Source organism: Pteropus medius, unplaced genomic scaffold, assembly GCF_902729225.1.
Source record: "Pteropus medius unplaced genomic scaffold, Ma_sr-lr_union100, whole genome shotgun sequence".
NCBI classification, from domain to species: domain Eukaryota; kingdom Metazoa; phylum Chordata; class Mammalia; order Chiroptera; family Pteropodidae; genus Pteropus; species Pteropus medius.
In genome coordinates this window covers 4,485,692-4,503,537 of record NW_024347862.1, presented here as the reverse complement: position 1 = coordinate 4,503,537, position 17,846 = coordinate 4,485,692, and positions in this window count along the sequence as shown.

Here is a 17,846-nt window from a genome sequence, read left to right as displayed (position 1 = left end):
TAAATGGATAAATGAATAAAGAAGTGTTACATATTTATAATGTAATACTATTCAGCCCTAAAAAAGAATGAAATCTTGCCATCTACAATGACATAAATGAACCTAGAGGGTATTATGCTGAGTGGAGTAAGTCAACTAGAGAAATACAAATGCCATATGATTTCACTTGAATGTGGAATATAAAGAACAAAATAAACAAACAAACAAAACAGAAGCAAACTCATAGATACAAAAAACATTTTGATGGTTGCCAGATGGGAGGGGTTTGGGAGGATAGGCAAAAAGGGGGAGGGAATTACAAAGAATAAATTTGTAGTTACGAAATAGTTATGGGGATGTAAAGTATAGCATAATAAATATAGTCAATACTATTGTAATAACTATGTTTGGTGTCAGATGGGTACTAGATTTATCTGGGTAATCACTTTGTAAGTTATATAAATATCTAACCACTATGTTGTACACCTGAAACTAATATAATACTGTATGACAACCGTAATTGAAAAACAAAATTATTTTTAAAAAAGAAAACCTCTTTGAGAGGATATTGTAATGACCAGAGAAACAGTATCTCAAAAAGAAGTCATGTCTAAGAAAAGGTCCATGGGATGAGGTTTTCTGACTTTCTCCACGTCATTTAAACCCTAATGTAAATAAAAATTGAGTTTAAATTATAATTATCAAGGTTAGGAAATAGTAAATAGGCTTGGGGGATATTAATATTTATTTTTTTTGAGCTCACTGCCAGTTGCATAGATGTGCTCATTTTGTAAAAATACATCCAGGTGTACATCTGCAACATGTATCTATTTCTGTGTGTATGTTATTCTTCAATAAAATGTTTTTAATAAAAAAGACCAAAAATATGAATAATAAAATGGAAAGTTGGAGTAGAAGTAGGTCTCCCTATTATTTCTGCTGTGTAACTAAAAACCCTGTACATTATATTTTTAAATACACTATATAAGAAGACTAAAAAGTGCAGAGAAGAAGTCAGAAAAATTAAAGAGCTTGGAACCTGAGGAACAAAACAGCAGTGACTTCTCTGGATTTTCTTTTTTGCCTCATATCCCAGATTTGGATACAGAAAAGACAGCAACCTAGAAACACCAATAGGTACAGACCAAAAAGAAAAAACAATTTTTTTTTAAATTCTGCTCTCTAGCCAAGTGACCTGGAAAAGAACAGCATAGGAAGACATACAAAATTTAGACAATAATCCCTCTAATCTAGCCAAACACTATAGAAAAAAAAAACTGGTCCCATTTTACCCATGTCAAGAGAAGCTGAGTGGAAAGCCTAACTTCAGCCTTTATGATGGTATAATGAGACACCCAATTCTACTCACCAACCCTACCTTCCCTATGGCAGAGAAGGCCGAGTAGGGAGCAGAGACTTTCATCTGTCAGACAGCAATATCAATGGAGAACACATAGGGGACATAGCCTTTCACTTCTACCTGGCAGTAATGAGGCATACCTTCCCTTCACTCTGAGTGACATCAGAGGAGGCCTAGTAGAAAGTCAGGACTTTTACCACTACCCATGGTAATGAAGCCCCTATGGTGTCAATGTAGGCCATTTAGGGTACAGTAATAAGGCTCTCCTGCCCCTCACAACCAGACTAATAATATTAGTGGAAGACTATGGGGAGCCAAAACCATCATTCCTACCCATCAGTAATGAGAAACACCTCTCCATCTTGGGTGTTAACAGAGACTAACTAGGAAACCTGAATTTCTTACCCCACATGGCAGCAATGAGTTGATTGTGAGAAAAAAAGTTTAAATAAGATTCACAGTCTTATATCTTAATATCCAAAATATTTAGATTTCAATTGAAAATCACTGGTTGTGCCAAGCAACAATAAAATGTAAATGAATGAAAAGAGACAATTGATAGATGTGAACAATGAAATAACAGAGGTGTTAGAATTAACTGACAAAGATTTTAAAACATCCATCATTAAAATGCTTCAATGAGCAATAGTGAACACTCTTGAAAGAAATAAAATATTAGAAAGTCTCAGCCAAAAAAAAAAAGAAGATAAAAACCAAATAGAAAGTTTAGAACTGAACAACACAGTAAAGAAAATTTTAAAACTCTAAAATTAGAGTCAACATTAGAATGAAGGGACCAAAAAAAAAAGAATGTGTTCATTTGAGATTTAAGAGTAGATAATAACCAATATGAACATTAAGAAGAAATATATTGATGGAGGAAAATAAACAGAGATTCAGGAAATTATGGGACTATATAAAATATCTAATATTATAGCATCAGAGTCCTGGAAGGAGATGATAAAATGGTTGAGGCTGAAAAAAAAATATGTAACAAAGTAATGATTTTTTTCAAATTTGTCAAAAAACGTAAAGCTATAGTTTTAAGAAGCCAAGCTAACTCCAAAAAATATATAAAACCAAAGACATCTATATATGCAATACACATCAGGGTCAAATTTCTGAAAACTGAAGACATCTTACTTGTATGGGAAAAACAATTTGAATGGCAATACATTTCTCATCAAAAACCTTAAAGGCAAAAATGTACCGTCGCAACATTTTTTAAGTGTTGAAGAAAAGAATTGTCAACCTAGAATCATATATCCAGCAAAAATATATTGCAGGAATGAAACAAAAAGCAAGATAGTCTCAAAAGAAGAAAAATTAATAGAATTTGTTGCAAGCAGACGTAGTTTAAAAGCATGAACGAGGAAGTTCTCTAAACAGAATGGAAGTGAAAATGGATGTCAGAAACATTGTGGGGTAAGAGACATCCCCAGATCTCTCCTCTTGAAACAACAATAAGCTGAATATCTAAAACTCAACAAAAAACAGTCAAACTGCACACCAGCACGTCTGAACATGGGTACTATGCATAAGAGCTACCGCAGGTCAGAACCCCAGGAGTTGGTCAGTAGACTGAAAGAAACAAAGAAGCTGCCTCTCTCAGCTGGAGGTCTCTGCAGGAGGAGGAGGAGGGGAGGTGTGGTGGATTCCCTGAACAGTCCTGCCTGGGAGAGCTCTGAGCTCCACGAGGCCAGCAGCAGTGCCCAGGCATCAGAGCAGAAAGCAGAGAAGTGGGGACGGAAGAGAAGCAGGATGGCAGAGAAGCGGGGATGGCAGAGAAACAACAGTTGATTATTGCCAGTCACAGATGCAAAACGCCTCAGCCCCAAACCCCCAACTCAGAGGGCTCCTCCTCCCATATCCCCTGTGATCAAACACTGTGGAACCCCAGGGGAATCTGAGGAAATGCTACCAAAATTGTCACTACACTGACAGGGTCTGAGACTGACGGTAGTGAGTGTGATTGATTATCTACAAGGAAAAAAATGGCATTATTAAGACTTTATGTAAAGCAAGGATCCAAGAGGCTTAGACACCACCTACTGGAAACCAAAAGAAAAATGCCTTCTTTGCAACAGGCTAAGATACACCTTTATACAATAAATCTTCTTTCTGGGGGGAAAAAAAAAAGCAGAATACACTTCCATTAATGCCCGGGCAGAGAAATAGTCCATTAAACACCATGAACAAACAAGGTGACAAGGCATCTCAGAAAAAAAAAAGAGAGAGAGAGAGAGAGAAATCTCCAGAAAATAAGTTTATAGACAGAAATATGCGACTTAAATGATAGAGAATTCAGAATGGTACTTCTGAAAAAACTCAGTGAGAACCAAAACAACTCAAATCAACAATTTCAGGAATTGAAAAAACAACAAGATGAGCAGAATGAGTTCTTTAGCAAGGAGAATGAAACTCTCAAAAAGAACCAAATAGAAATTCTGGAGAGGAAGAACACACTGAAAGAAATGAAAAATGAAATAGCAAGCTTGGGAAATAGAGTCAATCAAATGGAGGAAAGGATCAATGATATCAAAGACGGAAATCTAGAAATAAATCAGAAGGAAGAAGAGAGAAACTGAAGAATGAAAAATAATGAATGAAAAATACAAGAATTAGCTGATATCATCAGGAGAGGAAACATAAGAAAAATGGGCATTCTCAAAGGGGAGGAAAAGAAGAAGGAACTAGAAAGCATTTTCAGACAAATAGTGAATGAGAATTTTCCAAATCTAAGGAATGAACTGGAACTTGGTATTCAAGAAGTCGACAGAACACTCAATTATCTCAACCCAAAATGGCCTTCTCTAAGACACATTGTATTAAAATTATCAAAAATTAATGAAAAAGAAAGGATTCCCAGGGCACCAGGGAAAAGAAGACAGTAATCTGTAAAGGAAAACACATTAGACTATTGTCGGATTTCTCAGCACAAACCTTACGAGCAAGAAAGAGTGGAATCAAATATTCAAACTATTAAATGAAAGGAACTACCAACTAAGAATATGTATCCAGCAAAGCTCTCCTTTAGAAATGAAGGAGAAAAAAAAGACCTTTCCAGACATATAAAAACTGAGGGAATTCTCCGCTACGAGGCCTGCACTACAGGAAATACTGAAAGAGGTCAGCTCACCTGAAACAAAATGACAAAAAAAAAAAATACATAATTAGGAGTAAGGTGACTAGCAAGCAATAGAAGCAGAGGAGTGCAAACCTTACTAAGAACAGGACATTATAAGCTTAAATAATAAGAAGAGATTTACTATTGCGAGATAGTAATGAATGTTCATCATACATAGGGACAAATTGAGACAACCATAACTGAAAAGGGGAGGATTCGAAGATACAAATTCACAAAAGAGAATGGCGAGAAGGCACACACAGAAGAAAATGGGTGACTGTATATATACAAATATCCCTTACATATTTGTAATGGTAAATACACTCAAAAGATTTAGAACTGAAGTATATAACATAAAACAGGAAGGACCAGAGGGAAACCCCACAAAAGCCAACCAATTAAAAAAAAAAATAAGACACCCATAGACAAGGAAGCAATGGAACACCGAGTTACCAGAAAGCAAAAGATAAAATGGCTATAAGAAAACTTCATATTTCAATAATCATCTTAAATGTAAATGGACTGAACTCACCAATAAATAGGCACAGAGTTGCAGAATGGATCAAAAAACAAAACCCAGCCATATGCTGCCTCCAGGAGACACATCTCAGCTCCAAAAACAAATTTAGATTCAAAGTGCAAGGTGGAAAATGATATTTCAAACAATGGCATTCAGAGCAAAGCGGGAATAGCAGTACTAATATCAGATGAAATAGACTTTGAAATAAAAAAAGGTAAAGAAAGATACTGAGGAACACTTTGTAATGATAAAGGGAATCATGCACCAAGAAGACATAGCACGTATTAATATCTATGCTCCCAATCAAGGAGCCTCGAATATGTAAAGCAATTACTAACAGAACTAAAGGGAGAAACAGACCAAAACACTATTGTAGTATGGGGCCTAAATATCCCACAATCAGATATGGACAGATCATATCCAAACAGAAAATTTAAAAGGAAATAACATCCTTAAGAAGCACATTAGACCAACTGGACATAATTGAAATTTACAGAGCCTTTCATCCCTAAACAGCTGCCTATACATTCTTCTCTAGTATATATGGAACATTTTCAAGGATTTACCACTTACTGGGACACAGAAATAACCTCAACAAATATAGGAGGATTGAAGTCATACCAACCATATTCTCTGATCACAATACTTTGAAACTAAAGATCAACTGTAAAAAAAGTGGGAAGAACCACAAATACATGGAGATTAAACAACAGGCTACTGAAGAATGACTAAGTCAGAGAAAAAATAAAAAGAGATATCAAGAGATACATAGAAACGAATGATAATGGTAGTACAACATATCAAAGCTTTCAGGACATGGCAAAAGTGATATTAAGAGGAAAGTTAATATCAATAAAAGGAAAGTTACAGGCCTATATCAAAAAACAAGAATGAGCCCAAATAAACAACTTAACACTTCATCTTAAAATACTAGAAAAGAAAGAATGAGGCCTTAACACAGCAGAAGGAACAAAATAATAAAAATTAGAGCATAATTAAATAACATAGTAAACACAACAAAACAAAACAAAAAAACAATAAAAAAAATAAATGCAACAAAGAGCTGATTCTTCGAGAAGGTTAATAAAATTAACAAACCTGTGGTTAGACTCACTAAAGAAAAAAGAGAAATAACGCAAATAAACAAAATCAGGGATGAAAAAGGAGAAATTATAACAGTGCACAGAAATACAAAAATCATATAAGAGTACTATGAAAAAAGTAGATAACACCAAATTTAGTAACCTAGAAAAAAATGGACCAATACTTAGAAAAACACAACCTTCCTAGACTGAAGCAGGAAGATCTGGAGAATCTAAATAGACCAATCAGCAGTTTGGACATTAAAATAATCATCAAAAACCTACCAAAAAGTAAAAAGTCCAGGACTAGATGGCTTCACCAGTGAATTCTACCAAACATTCAAAGAAGATTTAATACCTATTCTCCTCAAACTCTCAGAAAATTGAAAAGAAGTCAATATTTCCTAAATCATGAGGCCAATATTATCCTGATCCTCAAACCTGGTAAAGATAACACAAAAAAGAAAACTACAGACAGATATTTCTCATAAGCACAGATGAAAAACCCTAAATAAGATATGAGCAAACCTATTACAGCAACATATTAAAAAGATTGTACACCATGATCAAGTGGGCTTCATCCCAGGGGCACAGGAATGGTTCTACATAGGCAAATCAATTAATGTGATATACCACATAAACAAATTAAAAAATAAGAATCATATGATCATATCGAGAGATGCAGAAAAAGCCTTCAACAAGATACAGCATCCATTTATGGTCAAAACACTTAAGAAAATCGGTATAGAAGGAAAGTACATTAACATAATAATGACCATTTATGACAGACCCTCAGCCAACATTATACTTAATGGTGAAAAGCTAAAAACCTTCCCTCTAAGATCAGGAACAAGGCAAGGCTGTCCACTATCGCTATTGTTATTCAATACAACATTGGAGGTCCTGGCAAGTGCAATCAGACAAGAGAAAGATATAAAAGGCACCCAAATAGGAAATGAAGAAGTCAAACTGTCACTATTTGCAGATGGCATGATTCTCTATATAGAAAACCCTATAGCCTCCAGAAGAACACTACTAGAAACAATAAGCAAATACAGTAAAGTTTCTGGATACAAAATCAACGTTCAAAATTCCATAGTGTTTCTATACTCTAATAATAAAAATGTCAGGAAAAAAAGTAGAAAAAATATTTCCTTTTGCAATTGCAACAAAAAGAATAAAATATCTAGGAATAAAACACGTGAAGGACCTGTCTAATGAAAACTACAAGACCCTATTAAAAGAAATTGAAGAATATACAAAGATATAGAAAGATATTTCATGCTCTTAGATTGGAAGAATTGACATAGTTAAAATGACCATATTACCTAAAGCATTATACAGATTTAATGCAATCCCCATCAAAATCCCATTGCCATTTTTTAAAGAAATAGAAAAAATCATGAGATTTGTATGGAAGCACAAAAGGCCCCGAATTGCCAAAGCCATCCTGAGAAAAAAGAATAAGCTGGAGGAATCGCTCTTCAAATTATACTATAAATTATACTACAAATTATACTTTCAAATTATACTACAAAGTGATAGCAATCAAAACAGCATGGTATTGGCAGCAAAACAGACACATGGACCAGTGGAAAAAAATTGAGAGTCCAGAAATAAACCCATATTTATATGGGCAAGTAATTTTCAACAAAAAAGCCAAAAACATACAGTGGAGAAAGGAAAGCCTCTTCAATAAATGGTGCTGGGAAAACTGGAAAGGCACCTGCAAAACAATGCACCTAGACTGTTTTCTATCGCCACACACCAAAATTAACTCAAGATGGATTAAGGATTTGAACATAAAACCCGAAACAATAAAATGCATAGAAGAAAACATAGGAACTAAACACAATGACCTTAGACTTAAAGAGCATTTTATGAATTTGACCTCAAAGGCAAGGGAAGTAAAAGCAAAAATAAATGAATGGGACTACATCAAACTAAAAAGCTTCTGCTCAGCAAAAGAAGTCGTCAACAAGGTAAAGAGACAACCAGCCGAGTGGGAAAACATATTTGCAAGCAATGCTTCCAATAAGGGTCTAATATCCAAAATATACAAAGAACTCATGCAACTCAATAACAACAACAACAACAACAATAAAAGATCCAATCAAAAAATGGGCAGAGAACCTGAACAGACACTTCTCTCAAGAAGATATACAAATGGCCAACAAATATTTGAAAAGATGCTCATCATCACTAGCTAGGAAATGCAAATCAAAACCACAATGAGATACCATTTCACACTTATTAGAATAGCTGTTATCAACAGGACAAGTAAAAACAAATGTTGGAGATGATGCAGAGAAAAAGGAACCCTCATACACTGCTGGTGAGACTGCAAATTGGTAGAGCCACTATGGAAAACAGTATGGAGGATCCTCAAAAAACTAAGAATTGATCTACCATATGATCCAGCAATCCCTCTTCTGGGTATTTGCCCCAAAGACTTGAAAACTCATATCCATAAAGATATTTGCACACTGATGTTCATAGCAGCATTATTCATGGTGCCAAGACATGGAAGCAACCAAAGTGTCCTACGATAGATGATTGGCTAAAGAAGTGGTGGTACATATATACAATGAAATATTACTCAGCCATAAGAAGAGATGAAATACTGCCATTTGCGAGAACATGGATAGACCTCGAGATAATCAGGCTAAGCAAAATAAGCCAGACAGAAAAAGTTAAAGATCACATAATATCATTTAAAGTGGGATATAAACCTAAAAGCAACAAACAAACAGGACAAACAAACAGAGACTCATGCACATAGACAATAGACTTGTCATTACCAGAAGGTAGTGGGGACAGAGTAGAGGGGAGTTAGATGGGGTAGAAGGGGTCAGATATGTGATAACAGAAAGAAATCTTACTATGGGAGGTGATCACACAATGTAAATATATATATGCCTTACTGTTAAAATGTACAACTAAAACTTACTGGTATTCATTAACAATGTTATCATAAAATAATAAATAAAAAATAAAAAAAAATTTTAATTAAAAAAAAGAAAGGAAGTGATAAAAGAGAAAATCTTGGGAAAAGTGGAAAGGAAAAAGTCATAGTAACAGCAAAAAACATGGGTACATATACATCCAATATGGATAGCCTTTTGAACTCCAACTGAGTTCAAATTATGTGTGAAACTTTAAGCAAAGTATAACTTTATGTAATGTATTTCTAAACACATATTGAAGAAATGCTTAAATAATTTTATTGTAAATGCTAGAGAGTTAGGGCTATCAAGTGTAATAAATGTTGTACATTGCACTCAAACTGAGGCAAAGTTTTTATATACTACTGAAACTAAGTTGGTATTAATCTAATCTAACCAGTTATAAGATTAAATGTTATTTTAATCTCTATAGCAAGCATTAAGAAAACATTTTAAACATAAAATTAATGATGAGGTAATCAAAATGTTAAACTAAAAAATATTTTAACACATAAAAGTCATAATGGAGAAATGAAGGAGCAAATATTATATGACATATAAAAAACAAATAGCAAAATGCAGGAGTAAGTCCTAACTTAATAGTAATTACACTAAAGGTAAATAGATGAAATACTCAAAAAAAAGATTAGTAAATATATTTTTAAAAACATGATCCAACTATTTATTGTATCCAAGAGATATATCTAAGATTCAAACACAAAAATAAATTAAAAGTAAATGGATTTGAAAGAAATACCACACAAACAGTAAGGAAAAAAAGAGCTGGAGTAGCTTTACTAATATCAGACAAAACACACTTTAACACAAAAATTATTATTACAGACAAAAAATGCATTTTATAATGATAAAATGGTTAATCTATCAAGAAAATGTAATAGTTATTTATATATGTATATAAATACATATATATATATATACATACTAAATACATATATATATATATACATACTAAACAAGAAAGTCCCAAAATATATGAAACAAAACTGACAGATTTTAAGGGAGAAATAGATAATCAACAATAATAGTGTAATACTTCAATACTCTATTTGAAATAATGGGTTAAAATGACAGTAGATTAACAAAAAGACTTGAACAAAGCTATAAACTAACTAAACTTAATATATACCTATAAAGCATTCCATCCAACAACAGAATACTACACATTCTTCTCAATTACACCAGAAATGTGTAAACTATATTTTAGACCACCAAAGAAGTGTCAATAAATTTAAAAGGACTTAAATCTTGCAAAGTATGTCTTCTATCTACAATAGAATAAAATTAAAAATCAATAACAAAGAAATTTTAAGTAATTCACAAGTATGTGGAAATTAAAACATTTCTAAATGATAAATGAAACAAAGAACGTATAACATGGAAAATTAGAAATACTGTGAGATGAAAACAAAAACAAAACACAGTATTTCAAAATGTATGGGATGTAACAAAAACAATGTTTAGAAAGAAATTAATAGCCACAAACACTTACGTTAAAAAATAAGAAAGATCTAGAATCAATCATCTAACCTTCCAAAATGAAATAAGAAGTAAAAATCAATAGAGAAAATCAACAACAAAAATGTTGGTTCTTTAAGATTAATAAAATTTAAAAATCTTTGGCTAGACTAACCAAGAAAAAAAAATTACAGAAATCAAGAATGAAAAAAGGGCCATTGCTGCCAACTTTATGGAAATAAAAGGGATTATAAGAGAATGACAAACTATATGCCAACAAATTTACCCAGAGAAAAGTGACAAAATTATAGAAAGACACAAATTTCCAAAACTGCTTCAAGAAGAGACAGAAAATCTAAATAGACCTATAACGAGTAAACAGATCGGGTTAGTAGTAATAGTAGTAGTAGTAGTAAAATTCCCCAAAGAAAATTCAAAGCCAGATAACTTCCAAAAATTATCTCTATGCAGAGATGACATAATCTTATATGTTGAAAATCCTAAGGAAACCTGTAAAAAACAATTAGAACTAATCAAATGAGTTCAGCAATGTTGAAGACTAAAAGATCAACATAAAAAATTTACTTGTATTTCTAGACACTAGAAATGAACACTCGGAGAATGAAATTAAGAAAATTATTCAATATACAATGCACTAAAAAAAAAAATACTTAGGGATAATTTTAAGGAGTAAATTTAAAAAGAAAAACTACAAGAATTGAACACTGAAAGCTATAAAAATTATTGAAGTGAATTAAGTAATACCTAGATAAATGGGAAGACATCCTTTGTTCATGGATTAGAAGATTAATTTTGTTAAGATGATAACACTCCCCAAACTGATATACAGATTCAACACACTTACTATCAAAATTGTTTATTTGCAGAAATAGAAAAGCTGATACTAAAATTCATATGGAAATTCAAGGGATCCAGAGTAGCCAAAACAATCTCGAAAATGAATAACAAAATCAGAGACTCACATAACTCAATTTCAAAAATTATTACAAATTATGGTAATCAAGATTGTGTGGTTTTGGCATTAAGATAGACATATAGATCAATGAAACAGGATTGAGATTCCATACATGAACACGTATACTTATGTAATAAATATAATAAAACTATGCATATGTGGACAATTGATTTTCAGCAAGAATTGTAAAACGATTCAATGGAGAAAGAGTTTTTCAACAAATGGTATTGATAAAATTGAATACCCACATATAAAAGTATGAAGTTAGATCCTTTTTTCACACCATATATAAAACCTAACTAAAATTGAAAAATAACTAAATGTAAAGTTAAAGCTAAAATAATCTTTTAGAAGAAAACATAAAGTAAATCTTTGAGACTTTGGATTAAGTAATTTTCTTTTGCTTTTTTTTGTTTTCGGATATGATATCTAAAACATAAACAACCAAACAAAACATAAATAAATTGGAATTTATCAAAATTAAAAAAAATCTTTTATTCTATAAAGGACACTACCAAGAAAGTGATTTCTTAAAAAATTTTTAGAAACTGGGGATAGAGAGGTAACTTCCTCAACTTAATAATGAATATCTACAAAAAATCTATAGCTATCATTATACTTAATGATGAAAGATTATTTTCTCTTTGTTATGTGGCTCAAGATAACAATGTTCATTCCCAAAACTCTTATTCAACATAACACTAGAAGCTTTAGCCTGCATAATAAGTCAATAAAAGACAACACGTTATAATGGAATAAGTGTTCATATTTGCAGATGATATGGGTATCGATGTAGGAAATCATTTGGAATCTACAAAAAAATCTAGAACTAATAAGTGAGTTTAATAAGATTATATCATATCAGATTTCTATATATTAGCAATGAACACGTGGATATCAAAATTAAAATTATAATATCATTTATAATCACTTAAAACAATGTGAAATACTTAGAAGTCTAACAAAATGTATATAGGACTTGTATGCTAAAAATGACAAAATCCTAATGAGAGAAACAAGAGAAGATCTAAATAAATGGAAAGACATACAACATTCATGGTTTGAAGGTTAGGAAACTCAACATAGCAAAGTTGACAATTCTCCCCAAACTTGGTATTCATATTTAAAGAAACTCTTATCAAAATCTCTCAGGGAAACAGGCATCAGGGACGAATCTCAGTCTCAGGAGTTGCCTCTTTCCCAGCACTTGTTTTCTGTGGTTCCAGCTTCTTATCTGGCCCAGAATCTGAGGGAGCCATTATAATGGTCCTGCATCTCACCTGGGTCAGACTGAGCCAGCAACAGCAGGACAGCGAGCTGCCAGGGCTATCTGTCTGCAGACAGTCTGGTGAATCAATGCTGCAGAAGGCCAGAGAGGGGAACTCAGGCAGGACTCACACCTGTGGTACCTCAGTGGCCCTGGAGGGCTGTAGTGTTCCTATAAGGCTGGAATTAAGATCGCAGGACCCTCAAACCTCTGTCCAGAAGCTTGAGGCCTGTTATTCCTGGGAGATTGCTCATCCAACACATTAGAATTGTTACATAAAGCAAGACTGAAAGCTTCATTTGTACAGAATGAGGCAAGTTGGGTTAGCTTCATGCATGGTCTTTAATTAGAGAAATTAGTCTTAGCCACACAACAAAGTAAAATGGATGATTCAGTAATAGCTAATCATTTGCAAGAAACAACAGATGCCCTTACAATGAAGATATATTTCATGAAGATTTTTTTTAAGTACATTTAACAAACTGAATAATGTATTATAATGATCATGCAGATCTTTCTAAATATGTTTTAGAGTTTATAATGAAATTTTCCTCTTATGATGCCAAGGAGGTTTACTCAATTGGTGATGCAGTTAAAACAGCAGTGGGCTCAGGTGCCTTTTACACACCCACCACCAGCGGCTCCAGAGAGTTCAAACAGAGGAAAAGCCTTTCAAGGTTGAAGGATTGGGAGAAGGGCCCTCAGTCAGATGGACACAGGCTACAGAAACAAATTCTGAGTGATGACAAACATACATAAGATAAATAATGGGTGATCTGGGGATGGGAGAGGGATAGCTTTTCTCTAACCCTTGGAGGACAAAACAGGACACTGTTGGCACAAGCTTCAGAGACTTGCCTTAAATCCGTTCCATGCCAGAGACCAGAGGCAAGATCCTGCCAGGCTGAGGCCCAGCTGGCCAGGGAGGTCTCTAACCAGGACCTGTCTAGTAAAGGGAAGGAAGCCAATAGGAAGGAGAGAGTATTCCAGCAGCTTTGCTTCAGGCCTGGTGGAGTAACTGACATGAACTAGAGAGCTGGGCAATACAAATAAAACTACCCTTTGCCCACCTGTCATGAACTAGAGAGCGGGCAATACAAATAAAACTACCCTTTCCAGACACTGGAAAAGGGGATAAGGAGATCACTGAGCTGTGTGAAGATCTTCCAAGCCATAATCTTCTGGGAGGGTCTGAGGAAGCTGAATCTTCCAGCCAGGGTGTCCTGCGAGTGGCTGGGCCATGTGAGAATGACCTGTTCCAGTTACTCTGGTGGTCCCTGCAGTCTTAACAATTCACCCAGGTGCAAGCTCATTACCGAAGTCACTTGATCTGAAAGCTTTACTAATTCTGTTAATTTTATGATGACCTAATTGTAGCTAATTAAAGATAGGTGTTTAATTCTGGTCATTTTATAGATGAAAATTAGATTCTGTCATTCTCCAAAGTTTCCCGTTCCTTTAAAAATAAATCAAAATCCCTCCCATTGCCTATAAGGCCTGGTGCTGCCTGGCCTGGGCCCTTTGATAGTGGATCCTCCATCTGAAACCCGTCCGTTGAGACAGTGGCTGACAACAGTCCTTTGCCCATGCCTGTCTCTGGATCCCATGCCTGTGGGTGGAATCTGAATTCACAACAGGTCAAATGTAGCTCCTCTGTGCTCCTTTGGTTCATTTCTCACCAGAGCTGCTGAGAGCTGGTGAAACACTCTTGGTATTAAAACCTGCAGATTCTTGAAGGAAGATATTAAATTGGCTCAGATATCCCATTTCTAGGCCAAGATATCAAACTTTCATGGCTAAGAAATCTTGAATTTATGTGGAACTGCTTGACAGTGAAAGATACATTTTTAGTTTAATAGCTGGAAACTATGATTCACAGCGATGTGCAGGAAGGAGGAGGCAGCTTGGCCCCGAGCTATATTCCACACACCAAAGACCGCCATCCTTGCCTCATTTATATTGTCAGTGCCACCATTATAGGCCCACAAGTGCTCAGCTCTCCCAGCTAGCTGAAGATTAGCTAAACCAGGAGAAACCAGACTGGGAGAAGATAAAAGAGTAACATATTTAAGGGTTCGAACTAGGAAGATGAAATCACCATTCCCAGTTTTGAGACGAGACTCTGAGGCTTAGAGAAGCTAGGTCACTGGCCAGAAATCAAGCATGTCTAGTAGGTGGCAGAGACAGCCTAGGACTGGAAAAGCAGTGCTGAGGCCCAAACGGCAGGCAGCAGATATTGTGGGATTGGTGGATTGTGAATGTTCAGGAGCCAGCCCCCTCTGTTTCCTGGGTCTGGACAAGAGTCCCCTCCCCAGAGTGCATGCAGTTGTGTTACAATAGTGGGGACACTGGTAAAATCATGTCAGTGGGAGTTTGGGTTTAATTCTATACTTAGTTCATTACAGAAATTTTCAAACATGCATGAAAGTAAAAGAATAGTAAAGAATGGTCAATTTAACTTTTATGTACACATCTCCCAGCTTCAAAGTATTTACTCGTGCCCATTTTATTTCATCTACCCATCCTCATTCTCTCCACCTCCAGGAGATTTTAAAGTAAATCTCAGCATTACAATAATTTTACCTAAAATTCAACATTTATTTATAATAAATAAACATTTTTAGCATATAACTGCAATTCTACCATTGTATCTAACAAAATTTCTAACATTTCTTTAATGTCATCTTATACTTGGCTTATGTTCAAATTCCTTGATTTTCTCCGACAACAAAAAGAGTCCTTACAGTTGGCATGTTTAAATCAAGAACCATACAAAGTTTACACATTGTAATTGTTTTCTTTAAATCTGTCACATTTTCCCTGCATTCCTCTTTTCCCATGCCATTTATTTTGTTGAAAAAAACTGGGCCATCTGTTCCTATAGAATTTCCCACATTCTATATTGAGCTCAGTGGAATGTTTAACTTAAATGTAACCTGGATGCTTAAATATAGATGCTCGATTAGATTTTAGTTTGTTGTCTTGCAGGATCATAGATGTTACTGTGCTCTTGTTGCATTGTGCCTGATTTTTATCAAAATGATGCATCTAAATGGAGATTTTTAGATAATAGCAAAATCTGGGTAATTACAATAATGATGACAATAATAACAATACAATAATTATAGTAGTACTTATATTGAAGGTTATTTGTGCCAGTCACTTTGCCAAATGCTTCACATACTGTTTTCAGTCAAGTCCATCCTCATTTTATAGAAGAGCAAGTCAATAAGCAGACAGACTAAATTAATGGTTTGCCCAAGGCACACAGCTGGTACATGACAAAACTAGAATTTGGGCCCAAATCGATCTCACTCTAAAACCTGAGTTCCCTAACCCTCTGTGGGGTTTGGTAAATCTGATGCAAGAAAACATCTCATACAGTGACTCTGGGGAACAGAAATGAGAGAAGTAGAGAGAGATGTTTTACTCAGCAAACTAGAGAGGGCACCCCACAGCCTGGGCTCCTGCAGGAGACAACCAAGAGAGCTGTCTATGGTCTCCGACCTCTGCAGGAAAGGCTTTATGCATGGGGCAGTCGTGTGTGCAGTGAGCTGTGTGTCGGGTGGGAGTACTGGTTCCCTTGCCCCCATTATTCTTTAGGATGGGCATACATGAAGTCTGGTAGTATTGTTAAGGCATGCTAAGATCAATCAATGGGGTGGTTCCTGACTGCCTGGGGTATCCTTGCAGTCCTAGGCCCCATGCTGGAGGAATGAGAAATCTACATCTCAACCAATATGTGAACCAATTCTCAGAACAAGATGTATGGCCCACTTGTTGGGAATCTGGTTTGGGGTTTGGGATTGGTGTCCAAATATGACCAGTGTTGGAACAGGAATGGAGAGATGGAAAAGATCAGGAGCCGTCGTGGAAAAGATCATGCATTCTAGAGATTAACGAGGCTAAAAAAAAATGTAATCTTAAGCTCAGAATGATCATAGCTCATACCTAATTCTCTTCTACTGGAAAAAGTGTTGCTATTAGAAAAAGAAACCTTGGATTTGTGTCTAGTCATTAGCATTTACTAAACCTTTGAATGATCATTTTAACTCAAAAAGCTTTACTGTTCTTTCATAATGAGGATAGTTCCTTTAGAATTCACTCAATAAACAGTCATGGAACATCTCTTATATGAGCAGAGGGACTAAATTAATGATTTGCTCAGGGCACATGTGATCCTGTGGTGGGAACTGGGAGTAAAACATCGTGATGGTCAGTCACATGATGGTTAGTCACAGTACCTACACTCAAGAGACATAGATGAGGGGATTTCAGAGGAGCTTAAATCAGATAATGCATATAAAACTGGTTTATAAATTATTGATCAATCTCATTAGTGGCATGAAGGGACTGTGTCTCTCATTGGATGCCGTGCAGAGTTCACTGTGGAAGGTGCAAAGAAAAGTAAGAGGACCCCTGTCCTGGGGGAATTAGAATGTTGTGAGGGAGATAAGCCACATACTTAGATGCCAGTAGCACATGACCAGAAAATAAAAGTGCCACAATAAAAAAAAAAAGTGTTCTGGATACAACACTCCTTCCGTTTTGAAAGCATGCTTTCTAGGGAATGGAGTACTGTGTTCAAAATGGAAGGAGTGTTGTATCCAGAAGGTTTCACCTTCCAATTTAGTCGGAGAGTCTGAGGAGATTTTCACATGGGGTACCTAATAAAATGGATTCTTAAAAGAGAAAACCTTCTATTATTGAAGGATTGCGACCAAGAAATTGGTCAGCTTCCCTAGCAAGATCACTGGAGAAACCATCTGTTAGGGGCCCACTGGCTGGATTAATCTGCACTAAGCCAAAATGTGCTCCTAAGGCTGAACTTTACATATATCTCCAGATGTAAATTGTGCTTTGACATCACCAACCCTGTTCACTAATTGAAAAGGTGTTCAAAAAGGAGACCAAAGAGAACTCTGAGTGACAGGGGTTCTAAGAAGAACCTAGGCCACAGCTGAAGATGCTCTTTGTAGGGAAGAAAAGCCACCAATGCCTTTGGGGGGTGGTGTTTCTAGAAAGTTACTTGGTCATGGCAAAGCCTGAAGAATGTTCTTTTAGGGATCATCCTGGAAGCACTTTTTATTTTCCTGCCCAAGGCTGGTGGATCT